The following is a 13,410-nucleotide window of genomic DNA, read 5'->3' on the forward strand; positions in this document are numbered from 1 at the left end:
TAAACTCCCAGAACCCAGACGTGTGGCGGGCAGACAGGTCTGAGAATGACTTCATAGGAGACACAGACAGCAGAGAAACCTCACTGATGGCCAATGACAGAATGTAGTTCTGGAGGTAAGAAATTTGGAAACCCTTCCTCGGAACCTTACAAAACTAAGATAAAGGTAAGTAGATAGGAAATCCATAAGAGAATCAAGACAAAGTTTCCATGGGACTTTATGTGTTAAAGTAAAAGCTCATTCTCTTGGTCCCCTTAAGGTGGGACTACTTTCAAGAAGAACAATGAAGCCGGGCCTGGTGGCTCACGCCTGTAATCCCAGCACTCGGGAGGCTGAGGCAGGAGGATCATTGTGAGTTCGAGACCAGCCTGGGCTACAAAGTGAGCTCAAGGCCAGCCTGAACTGCATAGCGAGACCCTGTCTCAAAAAAAAAGAAAAAAAAAACAAAAACAGTTCTCCTGATTCTCCAGGGAAGCTGGGGTGTGAAGGGAGAACAAGAGCTTGAGCTGTGCTTGCAGAGCTGACGTGTGTTTGGAAGCTGCTGGGCCAGGTGCTGTTTCTAGCAAAGCCGAAAGGATCTGCACAAGCCCTGCGCTGGTACTGCCACAGGGGCAGGTCTGTCCTTGAAGCTCTACCTGGTTCAGTGACATGTCCACTACAATAATAAGCCCCACTGTTCTGAAGCTGGGTGCTTCTTTTTAACTGGCCCCGTCCTGAATGCACGAGAAAGTGGCTGAGGGTTTGCACAGACACAGGCCGGAAGCTCAAAGTGGCATTAAGAGAGCACCATATCCTTAAGTGTGCTGAGGCGCTCACAGTGGTGTTCTGCGGTGTGGGGCCAGACGTGGGGTGTATACGTGCAAGACAGCACTCCTGTGGACTCAAGCCAGGCAGGCCACCTGTGATCTCAGCCCGCTGGGATACTGAGGCAGAATCTCAAATGCAAGCCCAAGCAGGACAACTTAGTAAGACCCTGTCCCAACATAAAAAAGAGCTGGGCATGTAGCTGAGTTTGAAGGCCCTGGATTGAAAATCCAGTATTGCAAAACAAACTGGACAGCTGACTGGCTCACACCTCTGGCTGTGGTGGTCTTACAGCGTCTACAGGCTGGGCTGTAGTGATCTCAGATCTTCACTGCACACAAAAGTGTCCCAAAACCCTAACATCTGTAGAACCAGGTAGTGCTCACAAGTCCTTCAGAGAGGAGGAAGCTCACCTCCCAGCCACGACCCTGGCTAGGTCAAATGGGTGGAGGGGGAGGTGCAGGTAGAGGAGGATGCCACTGAGGAAGACAGGAGAAAAAAATATTACCAGTCATTAGCCGTCCAGCCTTTCTCATGGAGTTTTTCAGCTGAACCACAACACTCAGGAAATGATTCAGAAAAACCTCCAGTGAATGGAATGGAACCAGAGCCACCAGAGATGAAAGCTGTGACTACATTACATATGATGGATGCTGTGCGGTGTCTGGCAGAAATCTCAACTCCACACACGTCAGGTCAGCACCACATATGACTTAGGCAAGGTCACTGCAGAAATCCACAGTGAGGAGGGTGGCACTAAGGTCCCAACTAGTAGAGCAGAGTGACACACTGAGCACTGTGACTGCGTCTCTGCCCTGTGCCAGCTTCCACTCTGACCCCGGGAGCAGCAGTATCACTGCTCCCAAAGGAGCAGGGAACAAAGTACCCCTGAGCACCCCAGTGGTCAACAGCTGTCATTGTGAACCATGTGCGTCAGCCCCACGCTTTGCTGCACTGACAAAAGGCTGAGGGGGGAGGCTGGGGTGGGGTGCAGACACCTCACAGCGTGCTACTCCTGCAAGTCATGAAACCACGCCCTCCTCTTAGGTGTCAGAATACACACTTAGGTTACAGATGATAGCCACTTGCCAGGGATCCAAACTTTAAAAATACTCTCTTGTGATCACGTGGGCCATGCCACAAATGTCACAAACCCACAGAAAAACCACAGTGGCTTGGATCCCTAACTCTGTAGGTAAGAAGCTAAAGTCTCTTTGGGATTTAAAGCAGAGACCACCTGCATGAGGATGGAGGGACACGGAGCTGGGGCTGGGAAAAAGGAATGAGTTGCGGCCCAACCCCAAAGCCCCTGTACCCACTGCCTCAATGGGGCTCGGCTGTCCCCTGGCCACTCTCTGCCAAGCACACAGAAGGGTGCCGAGCTGGACGAGCCGCGTTTACAGGCACCTGTCTGCCACTGCCCGGAGGGTTCTGCAGGACACAAGTCAGTTCTGTGCTTCCCCACCAGACATGCAAAGACCGTGCAGTGCCCCTGTTCACGTGACCTGGCTCCTCCCTAGGGAGGAAGATGAGTTGGCAGCCACTCAGACCTGGAGCAGTCATTTCAACAGGACTCCTAGATGGCAGCAAATACCGAGGCAAGCAGCAGAGATGTGAGGCTGTGTACTCACTGTCCACCAGAGGAGACCCAGCCTGATGGGGGTCCTAAAAATTCCTGTCATGTACTGTATGATGGGGATCAGAAAGGCTCTGACACCACAATCAGAAGCTGTGACATCATCTTGTTCCTCTTGAGGCAGAAGAGCAGGGCTCTGTACACTGTCACTTAACTATTTCAGAAACTGCTAAGAAAGCAGTCAGGCTACATGTCTGTCAGTCCATATTCACACTGAGATGTCCCCGCTAATCCTCCGGTCCCACTCTGCTGTGGGCACCAGAGTGGAACTGGCTAGGCCTGCTGAGGTTCGGGTGTGATGGCTGGCCATCAAACGGCAACCAGTGCACTCCTCAACCCAGGCAAACCACTCCTCCAGCGACAGCCTGAGAAAGGAGCTCTCGGCAGCCGGGGGAGAACCCGGCCCCACGATCCTCTAGAGCCCGCCCGACAGCAGCTCTGCACGCTATTTCTGTGGGTCACCGGGCTCTGCCTTCCTTTCCCCTAATTCCTGGCATGACCGAGTCAAGTTTGGGATTGGCCTACGCTGCTCTTTGGAAAAGTACAGAGAGAGGGGCAGCTGTAGGTCTTGAATCATCCTAATTATCTTTTTTAGAACTCAGCTCGTTCGCTGTGTAAAATGAACCAAAGTGCATCTCATATGTATGTGAATGGCTGAATGAGTCACACCCGGCTCTGCCATCCCTGAATGAGCTACTGCCCCTCTCAAGCCTTGGGCTGCCTGTGTGCCCACAGGGCCATGTGGCTTCAAGAGGCCTCACCTGGATCAAACCTGGCTCTGCGCTTGGAGCCTAAGCCACAACCAATCCGAGGAAGGTGCTGGCCCGACTGCAAAGTCCTGACTGACATCCCCAATATCCTCGTGTGGAGTACAGACTCCTGCCTTGGGTTCTTCCCCAAAGGTCTTCCCCAAAGGAAGTGTGGACCTTCCACCTAGGCAGCAAAGGAACTCAAAGTTAACGTGCACTTTTGTCTCAACTAGCCAACACACAAGCTATTTAAGAATATTTATACACTGTGGTTAAGTATTCTCGACTTATAAAGTGTTCACAAAACCAAAATAAAAGTACATAAAATTATCATTGCACCTTATATTATAGCAAAAAAACAGAATTCTCTGAAGAGAGTTCAGAACTATGAATCTGTCATTCTTGACAGCGCTAAGAATAAGTACATTCGTGAGGCTCCACAGAGATGGCAGAGAAGCCTCCCTCCCCAGCGGGCTCCACTCCACAGGTCAGCCACGGCACAGCCCTGAGGCAGCACCAGCTTCTGCTCCAGGGCTGGGGAACTGGACACTGGACCTAGGTCTGTGCTACCTTTTTGAGATGAGATCTTGCTATGTCTTCAACATGTGAGCTCTGGTGATCCTCTTGCCTCAGCCTGCCAGTAACAGGGGCTTCAGGCATGCCACCACACCCAGTATACACACTCCTGCTTTTTTTTTTCTTTTGGTCTTTTTTCATTTTTATCGGTACCAGGGATCCAACTCACGACTGCCTGCTTGCAAGGCAGGCGCTTATGCCGCTGAGCTAAATCCCCAGCCCCTCACACTCCTGCTTTTTGTAGGTACAACTTGATATAAAGATTCTTTGGTAACTTTTCAATATTTACTAAAAATGTTTAAGCACCCAGAAGATTATTAATCGTTATCCTTTTGCCAATTAAAAAGGGCTCCTTACTGCTACAAAGAATCAGAAAATTACGTGCATTTCCTGTTCCTTCCACAACAGGCTTGGGGACTTCCCAGCTCCTTTCCTCCCAGGCTCCTCTTCTCCTCACCATCCTCAGGGTGCCATGGAGCCGCCACACCTTGTCTCCACAGTTCACCCACCCTGTGTCCCCTGTGCCTGCCAAGTTTGAGCCCAGGCGGGCTTCCCTCGTCTGCCTTGGGACTGCTGTTCTTCTATGCGCCTGCTCTCTAGAATGCTTAGGAAGTGGCTCTCCTCCGAAGCCACACATGACCCGAGATGGGGATGTGAGACCCTGCCCCCAGAATTACCCAAATGAAGGAGCTCAAATGAAGGAGGGCTGTGGTCCTGCACAGGCCAGAGAGGATGCTACACAGCTGCCAGCTCTGGCAGGACGGAGAGGCTGCAGACTGGCTCACACCGTCTGCCAGCACACACAGGGAGATTCTCACCATGGTGCTGTCTGTAGGGGTGTCGCCCGCGGCCCTGCCTTCACTCTTGGCCACCGGATGCCTCCACTGACGGAGGGCTGTTGGGTGGCTGAGGGCTGGACGCTCAGGGAGGAGCCATGATGCCCCTACCTCCAACACAAAACCTGCAGTGAGGCCCTGGCGCCCCCAGACCTGGGTACAACGGCTGGTCTTATCTTTCAAGTTGAAAACAGTTTTTCCTGCTGTGCACAAAAGATAAAGACACAACCAGACACTCACTCAGCTGTGGGTCGGGATGGGAAGCGAGGGAGCAAGGAGGATCCCAGAGCAGCTCCCCGTCCTCGTGGACCCCGCCAGTCAAGTGCTGCGCTGAGGGGACACAGCTTTTCACCAGAGCCCAGGGCACAGCCGTGACAGCAGGCCCAGCCCTTATCCACCTACCTCTGCCACCAACTCTGTGCTCAACCTGTCGGGCAGGCTGGCATCTGCCCCAGGATGCGGGTGCAGCTTTGCATCAGTGGCCCACCATGACCCAGAGCTGAACGGGGTTAGCTCCCTTGGCAGGAGTGGAGACCACATGGGCTAAGGACACAGGCAGCGAGAGGCCAGGCATGCACAGGAGCAACATGCCTTGACCAGACCCAGAAAATTCAGAGCCAGCACCACATTCCTACTCCGAACCTCACATGTCTGGGGACGATGCAGAAGCAGGAGTGACAGTGTACAGACAAGCGAGCACGGCTGCTCCCGAGAATCCTGCCCTCCGCCTGGGCAGCTTCATCTCAGGCAGAGGCTGCGCCAGTCTGACTCCGGCCTTCCCACCCAGCTGAGCTGCCAGACTCACCTGCCGGAAATGGAAAACGAGCCCTGCCTGCTGCTTCAGTCCCCTTCCTTCTGGGAGTCAGCGGCATGGAAGACCCATGCCCCCGACCCGGCCCAGGCTCAGCCTCCTGCCTGCAAGCCTGGCCCCAGGCTGAGAGGCAATGTTCAGACTCAGACAGGAGCAGCAGTTTTTAGAAACCTCCACCTGAAATTCTCCCAACTAATTCCTTTCTGCCTACCAAATACTATTTTTAAAATGTGTAAGTACTCAGAAGGCTGAGGCAGGAAGACTGCTGTGAGTCTGAGACCGACCTGAGCTACAAAGTGAATTCAATGCCAGCCTGAACTGCACAGTGAAACCTTGTCTCAAAGCCAAAACAGAACAAAACCAAAAACTTGTGTTTAGCCTATTCCACTCCATGCAGCTTGACTTCCTTTTCTTCATTTTCTATCCCTATCTATCTGCAATAAACAAATATATCTGAAATCAGCTTGTCTAAGAAGGAATGCCTGATCTTCAGGATTCCCCAAACGAACCTGTCCGTATTTATTATAAACATTTCCACTCTGCCCGAAGCCCACGCCCAGCTAGAAATTCCCCTTTCACCGCCTCGCGATCCTCCAGCCAGCTGGTGGCCTCTGTGCTGCGCCTGGGCCGCACTGCGCTCCTCTCACCTAACAACTTTCTGACCAGCCCGCCCACTCCACCCTCTTCCCTCAGCCCTGCCATGGTCACTCCACTCTCCGCCCACCATAACACATTTTCCACACGGTGTCCTACAGTAACATCTGGAATTCTTCAGTGGTTTATCATGCTTCTAGCACAGAAGTCTGGTAAGATGAGCAAGAGCAGGGCCGAGAGTGTCGCCAACCGTGGCTGGGCTCGTCCCTCCTCCTCTCGTGCAGCTGCCAAGTGAGAGGCCCTCGCCCAGCCCCTCAGGATGGACACGCACGAAGCCTCAAAGCTGGGGTGGACAAGGCAGGCGCACGGGCCCTGAACCCTCACCATCACGGCCACTTCTCTGTATCCTCCTCCGTGTTCCGCATGCTCTGGCCATATTTCTGTTCTTCCATTTCCATGGTATTTTAAGATTATTCTATGTCAAGGGCTCTGAACAGGCCAGGAAGAAGCGGCGGGGCGAAGACCCTCCTTCTTTGTTCCTGAGATCAGAAACACGAAATCTTCAGATACAGCTGGTCTTAATTAAATGGTACAACTTCTTGTAGGACCCAGGAATTTTCCTTCATAGCACTTACTATGATCTATATACATCTAAAGGATTATTCACTTAATCTGTTTTCTTCATAGAGCTAAAATTTGTTTTACTGCTGTAGTTCTATCATCTAGCAATATTTACTACTGTGTAGATTTTCAAAGTCAGCCTGGACTTCAGCAAGAGACCTTTCTCAAAAAAACACTGCTTATGTATCCAAGAAGTTACCGTTAGGCATACTCTCACGCCACTCTTTCCTTGAAGATCAAAAATCTTAAAGGACAGCGTAACAAACAGAAATCAACAAAATATCACATTCAAAAAAAATTTTTAAAGCCAACCCTAACCAAATGCTTAGGAAAAATATCTCCTCCCCTGGGTCTCACTCTTCATTTCTCATTCTCTAAAAACTGAGTGACTATTCCACACTTGATCTCTCCTCAGCACTCAACACTCACTCTGAGCTCCGCTGACACCACCCCCAGCTTTCAGGTAGCAGCTTGATTTACACTGGAGTACTCGAGACTCACTATTGGCGCAGCCCACCTCCCTGGGATGTGGAGGCCTGTGCTGCTAGGGCACCAGAGCAAAGCCTGCTGCGAGGGTGTGCAGAAGCACCTCGGTCAGCTGGGCCGCCCTGTCTGGACATCACCAGCCCTGCCCCGATGTATTCGGGATGATTCCAGCCATTTGGGAAGCAGTGCTCTGCCCAACACCTGAGACATGCACAGAGTAACAGGGTTGCAGAGGACACGATGCGCCTCAATATTCAAAAGAGTCACACTCAATGGTTTCTATTTCATAGAAAGTGACAGAAAAATTCTGAACTACACAGAGCATGGCTTAAAGAACATCCAGACACAGGCAGTCTGAAAGCCAGGCAGCAGGATGCACGCCGGCAGCCCTCCCTGCTTGGGAGGCTGAGGGTAAGCGGCCACTCGCACTCACTCCAATCCAGGCCTCCAACGACAGGACCTGCAGGCTGCATGGTGAGGCCTTGTCTCCAAGTCTGATACTACCAAGAACAAGTGCACTCAAATGAAGTCAGATAGCTTATTAGAAAATATGGGAAGGAATGACTACCCGTGCTCCTCGGACAGGACTCCCCAAGGCGACAGTCCCTGCATTCTCCACACTCCCCTGCCTGGAGGCTACCGCTCTGCTGGACACTGGGCTACATATGGTATAATTACTGTCTGACCTTTCCAGATACATATATGATCTCTGCTTTTTCATTTTTATTAGTACAGTTTACAGTACATAATGGTTACATTATCATGGGGACCTGGTACATGTATATAGAAATTTATCCATTTTTCAGTCTTGTGCTCTAAAAGAATCTAAACACAATCACCCCATTAAGCATGAAAAAATGCCAGGGAATGGCCCTGAATCAAGGCTGACAGCTTCCTGACACTGGTGGTTTCAAGCAGGAGCCTAAAGAGATGTCTTTCTATGGTCTGCTGGCCGTTTCAGAACCTGGTCAGTGAAATGGTCAATTCATTAGAAAGAAACAGCTGAAAGCAACCCCTACCCCCTGAGCGGCTGTGAGTGTGGCAGGCTGCAGCGGCCAAGATGGGGCCACCAGCATTTACTGGGACCCGAGCCATGCTGGGACCTGGAGTGCTGGGAAACCAGGCAACCCTCCCCCGCTGCCTGTTTTGTTCTGTTGAACTTCACTATACAGGAAAGTATGGTCAGCTATTTTGAAGAGAACGAGAGACTCTATGACAGCCATTGGTGACTTCCTTATTGTCTGGTTTTGAAGACCTAAAACACCTTCCTCATTCTGTTCCGATCAGTTTTACGCTATGTATGAATTCTCTGTAAGTGAAGACATGGACAACTATTTGGAAGAAAACAAGAGACAATATGATAGTGAAGATCTCAGGTCGTCTAGCTTTGAAATTTGTATCTCTTACATTGCTTTCTTATGTCCTACTTTGTTCTGTTTTGTTGTGTTTAATTTTACCCCCTTTAAAATAAAAATTTAAAAAAATGTCAGGGAAGATTCGGTGTCCCATCCAGGAGGCCCTTGTGATCAGAGGCCCAGAGCCAGGAATTTCGGCACCTGCATCTCTTCCAACTATGTCTCTGACCTGAGAGCAGACAAAGACCGGGAACCGTGCCTTCTTCATGCTGCCTGGTCCGGTAACCACTCCAATGCTCCAGGTGAACACTTTCCCATTTCAACATTTGGTTTAATTCTACCCACAAAATGGGTCAGTTTCGAGCTCAACAAGTTGAGATGCTTTAATCATAATACAGAATGTTCGGGAAGCAAACTGAACACTTTCCAACAAATGGACCCAAGGCACAAGCAAAGCATTATTTGCTTTTAATGTCAGGTGAACCACACAGGGCAGGTAATAAACCAACTCTGATGCACCCAGAACTCCACAACTACATAAACCAGGGACCATTTAATGATTTCACAGTTAGTAGCATTCAATTAAGTATCAGTTGTACCCTAGTAAAAGTAAAAACCGTAGAAGATACTGTGAGCACCACGTTTGGCTTATAGTCTGGGCAGGTAGTTTCAGGACAGGGCTGTTCACCGGATTAGAGGGGTTGGGGTTTGCATTCCCACCCCAGCCTCTATGGAGGGGATAGGACCAAAGGTTAAGCTTATCACCAACGGCCAACAATGGAATCAGTGCTGCTAAGTACTGAGGGCTCCATAACAATCAGAAGGCCTCAGTCCTGACAGCTTCTGGAAAGTGGAACCCAGAGGCCTCGAGGAAGGCAACCAGGGGCCAGGAGGGCAGCGATGGAAGCTCACGTGCTCAGCACCCTGCTTGGACCTTGCCCTATGGATATTTCCATTTGTCAGATATCTGATTAAACATAATCACTAAGTGCAAACACAGTGTTTCCTGGGTTCTGTGGGACCACTCCTCACACTTGGGGAAGGTCGTGGGAAGCCCAGTCACCCTGGAGCCCATGTGTGTGAGCCCACATGTCTGAAGGGAGTACAGCATGGGACTGCGCCTTCAGCCTGTGGGATCGGACGCCATCTCCACCTGCAGGTGAGACCGTCAGAGCTGAGCGGGACAGACAGGAGGACCTCCCCCTCTCCACTGCTGCAGAGAGGCCTGTGTGTTGCTAGCAAGACAGCCCTGCACCCTGAGGTACAGAGGCCTTTTGTGCTGATCGTGGTAGTGTGAGAATACAGGAAAGATGTTTATTTTTCTATACATTATAAATTGGGAGTTAAAAACATCTCAAGAGTTCACAATATAAGAAACCTTCAAAAACTCCCTTTACTTTCTCTATTTACAATTTTGCAGGCAATGGGAAACTTGAGCTAACAGTTCAAGGTCCAACTTACCTCCAGGAAGACTGACCACTACCCACCCAACTTGGAGACTTACACCTTCTCCACACAGAACCCTTGAAAGCTTGGACACAGCCAAGAGGGAAGGGTAGAGACTAATGCTCTGAGAAGACCAAATTATTTGCATTTTTCAAACCCAATAACCCCAACATCTAATTTCCAATTCAGGGGCATGATTGGCCAAGAAACATAACTAAAAGCATGATCAAAAAAAGTGGGTCAAAAGCAGGGCCCACACCAGTAATCCCAGCACTTAGGTGGCTGAGGCAGAATAGTTGGAAGTTCCAGGCCAGTCTGGTCTCCATAAGGGAGACCCTGTCCCCCCACCTCAAAAACCTTCAGCAACAAAAAAGCTTTCAGCTCCACTGTAGAACACTTACCCTGCATGGTAAGACCCTCAGTTCAACCTCCAGAACCCCCCAAACACAGACTTGAGCCAAACAGACTACATGATTCTACATTGTACAATTTTGAAAGTACTTTTTCCTCTTCAGATTCTAGAAGCATTTTAGTTTTGACAGCTGTACCTAGGCAAGGTCCTCCCTCCACTAACTACTCAGGAAGTCCTCACTGGCATCCTGATAAGCAGCTCAAGTCACCCCCACTTTACATGGAAGAGCATGGAGACCAGCTGACAGTTCCAAGGACTGAGGGAGCACAGTAGGAAATCACTAGTTAATGGATTACATATTGTCATCTTAGAAATAATTGTTCAAGTCACAAAATTAAAGCTTGTAAAGTGGACATTCCATCAATGATACTGCAAACAGTTCTGTTCATTGATCCAATAAAACTCTGTGATATCATTTTCTATCTTATACACTTAAATATACATGCAGTTATTTAGTTTGGAGCACTTTCTTTTCCTCTCTTTTGTACCATGGCTATTACACATTTTGGGTTTCATTGCTCCCACGGTTCTTATTACTTTTCTGGAAGAGAGTAAAACCAAATGTGACATAACAGAACAGAATCGGTCAAGTCAAAAGGGTGGACATAATAGATAATGTAAAAACATAATACAAGGTGATCAACAATGGTTACCATAATGCCTCCCGCTATCTCTAATAGAATTGCCTATATCGTTAGTTATAATACAATTGAACAAAACAGTAAAGAATAAGACCGACAAAACCAAAACATTGGAGACATTGTAGGTCTTCAAAAATAGATAAAAGTCAACAAGAATGGGCGTCATAATGAATCTCATTATCTTCACAGCTGATGCCTAAACTTTTGAACCTGATACTATCCAGCAAAACAGAATAGGGGAACATCAGTTAAAAAGCAGATGGTGAGAGTAATACAGGGCTTTAAATCAAGGTAGTGAAAAGTCAAAGTGGGTTACTATAATATATCCTGCTATTTTTATTCCTTTAATTAAAAGGATAAAGATAAAAAAGTAAATAATGGGGTGGAGATTGAGATAAAAGAGGGCATAACAATGAAACAGCGCAGATCAAAACATAACCATTTAAGCAGAATAGTGTTTCACCACCAGATAATCCTAACCTAAAAGTAGTTACCATATTGTCTCTTTCTTTGAAATCCTTGAGTACAACTTCGTATACTGTAGCATTAAATATATCAAAACAATGTAAAACCATTCAAGAGAATGACAGCATTACAGAGTATTTAAAATCGACTAACAGAAAATGAACAATGGTTTCTGTATAATCTCCTTGTCTTTAAAAGGTTTTTGCTTATACTATCGTACATAATAAAATCCAATCAGATACAGCCTATTTAGACCATTGGAGACAGAAGGACAAAAGCTAGATGAGACTTCAAAACAAGATGATACTAAATCAGTATTACCTATTAAGATGTCATTTTCTCCAAAATAGCTGTTCCTATTATCCATCTAGTTTCAAGACACACCATCCCCACGAGGACGAGGAGAGACCGCACCCTCTCCACAGCACAGCTCAACTTCAGTCTTCCAGTGGCATTCATTGTGACAGTCACGCTTTTCCCCCAAAGCGTGGGTCTATTCACTTTCACTAGCAGTTCTGCATTTTAAAGGTAAGGGAAAAGCCCAAAGGCCCTCAAGTATCATCCCACAAGGACCAATCCCACAAGGGATTTTATACACACCTGGTAAGTCAGCTGTTGAACAAAGTGGCCTTCCCTGGGAGGAAAGGGAACTAAACTGTCTGAATGTGACCCCTGCTGCATGAGCAGCAGCAAAGATGGCGGCCAAGACGAACACCTGGGAGCCACGCTGGCCAGGCACAGGTCCAGCTGCTGTATGAACAAGGTGCCCTGGGGATGAGGTAGCGTGCGTCACACACTCATCGGCAGACAGCAGGGCGCTCGCACGATGGAGGTGCACAGAGGGCCGAGTTCAGGTCTCCAGCAGAATCTGGCATGTGACAGTCACCACTGTCACTGCTGGCTTGTTAATATTTTTCAGTGCTGGGGATGGCACCCAGAGCCATGGGATTGCTAGGCACAGGCTCCACCACTGAGGCAGCCCCTACGTTGTGGCTCCCATATTCTTTCACTTCAGCTCTGCACGGAGGGTCGATGTGCCCCCGCCTCACAGTGTCTAAGAGAAGCTAGGCCTCACACCCAACTCTGAGGTCCGCTTGTCCAGCAACACAATGTACAAATGACCACAGCAGCCGCCCCTGGCCCCACACTTGGCAAGATGGCAGCGGAAAACATGCAACGCCCAACCTATCTGAAACTGTCCATGAAGGCCGCCAAGCCAAGTCCTGCTGTTTTGCCTACTGTTAGCACCCCGATTTTCCAAGAGCTTGGTTTTGCATTCCTGCACCACCCTCCATATGCCACCCGCTGTGGTCTTCTGCCCTTTCTCTCTCCCTCTCCACCTCCTGTCTTTCATCCTCCCTGACACACTGTTCCAGGGGTCATCTTCAGAAAGCTCACAGCACCCTTCAGCTTGAGTAACAAACATTCCTTGAGCACCTATGTGATACAGTGGAGAATCCCGGGAAGGAGACTGCAGGCAGACAATGCAAGAGGACGATGAGAGACCTGATGTGCACAGAGCACCAAAGTGAGAAGGGAGCCTCGAAAAGCTGCCCTGGCTCCAAAAGAGAGCCTTGACCAGCAAGGCAGAGAGTGTGCAATGCCCTTGGAGGGTCACCTGCACAGCTCCTCAGGGCCAGGCACACCCTGCCCTGCCTGCCGCGGCTGCTCCAACACTTTGTTCCGCTGCACCCAGACTGCCTGCCCCTCCTCTTCACAGGCTGCGGAGGGCCTGCTGCCAACCGCCATGCCGCAGGAGGCACCTCTGCTGGCCAAGCCTCCCTCTTCCCTGCAGTGTGCCACCTCCCCAAGCTAGAATGACACCCTTGCCTCTCCACTAATGCATTAGTCACAGAGCACTTCTCACATCTGTTACTAATCTGAAATCAACTTCCCTTTTATCTTTCTGCTTGGACTCATCCACTGGAGTGCGCTGTGCTCTTTCTAACCTGGAACAGGGGAATCTGGATGATCACCA

At 49.4% G+C, this 13,410-nt stretch overlaps 1 protein-coding gene and 1 non-coding gene across 10 annotated transcripts in view; one reads left to right on the forward strand and one right to left on the reverse strand.

The window, feature by feature from the left end:
- Positions 1 to 13,410, reverse strand: part of Rere (arginine-glutamic acid dipeptide repeats) — a 381,226-nt gene that overhangs the window by 21,770 nt on the left and 346,046 nt on the right. The window lies entirely within an intron of this gene.
- Positions 7,981 to 8,117, forward strand: LOC134473092 (small nucleolar RNA SNORA2/SNORA34 family). The gene has a single exon (XR_010043209.1). It is a non-coding gene; the product is annotated as a small nucleolar RNA SNORA2/SNORA34 family (small nucleolar RNA).

The sequence above is a fragment of the Cavia porcellus genome, unplaced genomic scaffold (assembly GCF_034190915.1).
Source record: "Cavia porcellus strain 051 isolate PalLab524CR breed Dunkin Hartley unplaced genomic scaffold, mCavPor4.1 scaffold_25, whole genome shotgun sequence".
NCBI lineage: Eukaryota > Metazoa > Chordata > Mammalia > Rodentia > Caviidae > Cavia > Cavia porcellus.